Source organism: Tupaia chinensis, unplaced genomic scaffold (assembly GCF_000334495.1).
Source record: "Tupaia chinensis unplaced genomic scaffold, TupChi_1.0 Scaffold000217_1, whole genome shotgun sequence".
In the NCBI taxonomy this organism is placed as follows: Eukaryota; Metazoa; Chordata; class Mammalia; order Scandentia; family Tupaiidae; genus Tupaia; species Tupaia belangeri.
The window spans coordinates 752,855-757,714 of record NW_006159692.1 but is presented as its reverse complement, the minus strand read 5'-3'; the positions used below and the strand labels follow the sequence as shown (position 1 = coordinate 757,714).

General features: G+C 35.3%; 1 protein-coding gene across 1 annotated transcript in view; it reads right to left on the bottom strand.

Moving 5' to 3' along the window:
• LOC102473101 (lipase member J) overlaps positions 1–4,860 on the bottom strand; it is a 30,188-nt gene that overhangs the window by 22,098 nt on the left and 3,230 nt on the right. The window lies entirely within an intron of this gene.

The window sequence follows — 4,860 nt, the reverse complement described above, 5'->3', positions numbered from 1 at the left end:
TTTTTGCCTTTTTTGTTCACTACTGCATCCTTTTCAAGCACTGAATAATGCTGCACATGTAGTAGGCACTCAATAAATATATGTTGAGTAAATTAATAACCCTATCATGCTTTTTCTGGTACGATATTTTCTCTAAACTTTCTATGAACATGTAATTTAGTAATAAAATCATTCTGGATTAAGTTACTATTGCAATGGTTATTAGCACATAATTAATCAAAACATATTTATAAATTTTGAAAGATATTATTAAATATAAAAATCATCTCATTAGAAATGCATCTCTTAAAAAAAGACTATTACTTATTGCTAAAATGAGTCAAATATCATCATCAAATGAAATCTTGTATTTAATAGAGATAATTGCTGAGATACTTTGTTCACATAATATGAAGATAGGAATGAGAGATCTTTTGTGAAAACAATGTCACTCAATTAGGTGAAATTTTTGAGTTACATGTCAGAAATATGATGACTCATTATGGAAAATTACTTTCAATATATTTCAGCTGACTATCCTATTAAGTATTCCTTTAATTTTGTTGAAAGCAAAAAGTTGGAAATCCAACTAAACTGAAGAAGTATTTGAAATTCTGTTATCAGAATAACTAGATTAGCAATAGCAATTCCAATGTTTAAACTTGTCTCTTATTTAAAAGAGCAGAGATTTTTATTCCCTAAGGCAATGCCTCATAGTAAATCATAAGTAAATGAAATCCATGCCTTTCTTTTATGAAGTTGCTAAAAAGTAATTGTGAAAGAGAAGATGGGAAAGTAAAATCTGCTTGACCACTAAGGTTTCTACAAATAATTAGTAAAAGGTACCTTAGGCAGCTGAAAATCTGGAAATTGAGCTTCTCATATGTATGTTTGGCTACCACTTAGAAAAATCTTCATTTACTTTTATGATCCCAGTCTAAGGACTGCTGCTTTATTCAGTGCTTCAATTCCCTTAATGTGCAGCATTGCACATTAAGTGCAGTTTTTGCTTTCAGATTTTCCAACTGGAAACCTACTTCTTGAGGAAATGTATTGCATTTTTAGATGTATACATTGAAAATTGTTCTTAAACACACTTCTTGAGTGGAGCCAGATTCTACTTTCTTGTAGAGTGGAGCCATGAACTACTTATACTTGATTTTAGTATACTGAAAAATGTTTAATTTTTTTGCCTTAAGGTCTTTCACATATTTAAAGACAGTGTTCATAAATGTTCTCCTCAAGTTTTCTTTAGACTAGATGTCTCCAGACTCTACCTACTCAAATAAGTTAATATCAAGTCTTTTTGCCACCCTGATTACTTTTATTTAAAATGGCACCAGTTGCTGATCATCTTCTTAAAATACAGGACCAAATACTACTGAATATAGCATCCTAGATCTGGTTTGGTCAGTTCAAATAGTGTGAAATTATCATCTCACTTGTTCTGTGCCCTATGCTTTATCAATGGTTAGATTCATATTTATTTTTTATCTTGGCAAGTCTATCATGCTGTTAACACATAATGAGCTCAGGGTTAACTGAAGTTCTAAGTGTTCTCTCCCTGATTTTGCAAAATTATTTTCTAAACAAGAGTAAGATTGAATATCTTCAACCAATTTTCTTTTGGCAAAATTTGTTTCATAGATATCCTGTTAAAGTCTTTAAAAAAATCTTTGGTTTTATTATTTAATACAGTCTTACTCATATTGATCTTATGCCATCTACAAACTGTTAAGTATGCCATCAATGGTTATTCAAGTTATCTATAACACAGTTAAATGAGGATAGACAAAGCTGTATTTTATATTATTAGTTTTGTCACACCATAGTTAAAATACTCTTTGGGAAAGGACACTTAATACTGAAATCATCTGACTGAACTATCATACAGGCTATTTTGCTTTAAATATTACCTTTAAAAGTCGTACACCTCATAGGCAGTTAGTGAACCCTTAAAAACTGAGAATTCTAATTTTGATTCTTGTTGCTAAGGATACTGTATTGAATATGATGATGTTTCTAGACTCTTAGTGCTTAAATTCTAGTAAAAGAAAGAAAATAAGTAAATAAGTAAATAAATAAGAAAGTATGAAACTTTTAAAACTGAATAATATGAAAAAAATAAAACAAGTTAATGGCACAGAGAGTCGCTGGATGGCTATTTTAAGTCAGGTGGTTAAAGAAGGCCTGTTTTTGTTGACTTTTAATCTGACTTTGAAATGACCAGAAGAGCCAGTCTTGCAAAGACCAGAAAAAGGAAAAAGTTAAGGAAAAAAATCCAAATGACTAGGAAAAGTAAATATTAGAGAAGGGATCTGTCCCAGCTATTTTGCGACTTTTCTCTAATCATCTAGTTATCTCCTCTTTATAAAGACATGCTAGTGCCAATAGCCAACAGTGGATCTACTACCCTATAGCTATACCTCTGAACTAAGATGTAACTATTCTTCAGGCTACAGGTAATGACACCCAAATTAGTATTTTCATACTCTGGTTGGTACAAGCCTGAAACATGTCAACTCCTTAGTGGAGGGTATAGAGTCGCCTGGGGCAACAGCAATGGCAAGCATGTGGGGAGATAGCCAGTATTCTCAGGCCGTAAGTGGAACTGGAGGTGCCTCCAGTTGAGGTAGTTGAATGGTGTAGCCCCTCTATCTTATACTTGAGTAGGGTGCACGAGGGGTATAGGAGTCATAAGCAATCACCTGCCTACCTTCCATACAAGCCCTTTTACTAGACCCCTTAGCTCAAGGTACCCACACAGGGTGGAGAAGTTGCAGGCGAGTGAGTGGAGACATCTGGATCCCATGAGGATGAAAGGGTTGGCTCCTCTGGATGTGAGTGAAGCCTAAGTAACCCAAGCTGAGGAAGTGGGCAGGACCACAAAAGACCGTTAAGGAGCTCAGGTTTGTGGGCTTTGTGTACCCCAGCTAGAACCAAGAAGCTGTGTTGGCTTAGTGGGAGGGTCGCTTGCTTTCTGAGTGGGGTTTTTTGCTTGGCTGACTCTGGATAGCAAAAGTGGTGCTAGTGGCATTGCTAGAGAAGTGGGCAGGGATACCAGAAAGCAGGAGATGGGCAAAGGGGTGTCTAGAGTCTAATCATTTGGGTTGGGGGATGGTCTAGATTTTTTCAGTCTTCGGGGGGTTTGTTGTCTGGAGTCCTTAGTTTCTGGAAGGGAAATGTGTATAGAAGCTTCATAGAGGGATGTAAGGGTGTTGACAGAGTCTTGTCTCTGGTTGTAATGGTGTTTAGAGAACACAGTCGCAGGGGATGAGGTCACTGTTAAAACATTGTGCTTAGCTGCTGGCCTGACTCTATCTCCCTTTGTGTGGGCACACTGGGATGACAGCAGGATCTCAGGAATGTAGGGTGCAGAGTCTATTAACCCCAGAGGCACAATACACAATAATTGTGGCGCTTTAGTCCCAAAGGGGGGTTGGGAAGACTGAGTGTTTGTTTCTTTATTGGACCTTGGGAAAACTCTTTACATAATGTTCAAGAACTGTGGTGACTCTGTGGCTCTCCCGTACCTGGGACGGTAGGTGTCTTTGGTGTTGATTGGGAGTACAGAAGACATTTTGCTTGCCTCTTCCCTGTGGTGGTTTCATGAACTCCCAATCTGAAACCTGTCCCCTTTACACTTCCATTCAGGTTTTTGTATCTCAGTAATTTCTTTTTGGGTCTTTATTGTATTTTGGTGCTTTTTCCTTACTCTTCTGTTCAGAGGACACCTATTTATCCTTTCTTTTTGGGTCCTTTGCAGAGAGCAACTGCATGGGGTGTGTCTAGTTGATGTTCTTCTTTCTTTCCTTCCCAAGGAGGGAGACGAAGTTGGGAACTTCTCAATACAAGCTAACAGAGGAAAGTCCCAAAAGAATAATTCAGAGATTGGAGGTAATTGCAGGGAAGGGAGACTGGCTACCTACTCCCTAATTGCACACTTGCTAAAGGGAAGCAACCAGGTACTGTAGAGCACAGCACAGTGAGAGTTCTAGGCCTCATAGCCTGTTTTTCAGCATTATTCAGTAAGCAGTTTTCTGTTCATCTTATTTATTCAATACTGTTTTTCTAGTAGCCATATAAATACATAGCCATAATCTAATTAATCCTCTAGAGACTGTATATGTATTCAATGTCTTTAATAACATTGAATTAAACAAATTTATATATAAACCTTAATGTATAGCTCTACATTATTTCCATAAGATAAATGTCTAGTTTAGTGGGCATAATTTTAAGGCTTTTGACACATTATCAAACTGTACTTCAGAAAACTTGCACATTACACTTCCATCTGATATATTTCAGTGTGAATCTTGCAGTTTATTCTTGCCAAATATAGGCATTTAGCGTTTTAAGAAAAGGAATTCCCAACAAGTTTGAATATAGAAAAGTTAAACATGTAAGTTTATAGAACTTTAGTATTTCTTATTATTCAAGATGTCTATTCAGTCTGTTTCCCTTTTAGGTGTTTTAATTTTATTCTTAAGAATTCATGGGTAAGAATATTAAACTTTCATTTTTCATATATTATAAAATCTTCCCTATTTCTATTTCATCACGTGTATCCTCTAACTTAGAAGTTGTAAATGATTTCATATTCAATGTGTTCTTGCCGATCTTTTTATATATTAGAAATCTCTTCATAGGTGAAATGTGTTCATCTATGTTTTCTTCTGTTTCTTTTATCTTTGGATAAATGTAGTATTAACACATTACAGACTTGATACATGATTTCTTTATGATGTGACAATAAGTATATTTTAAATTGTTTCCATTGTAATTGTCTATCATTGTCAATTTTTTCTTTTTTCTTTTTTTTTTTTTTTTTTTTTTTTTTTTTTTTTGTTTTTTTCCTTGGCCCCCTTGGGGGTCGAA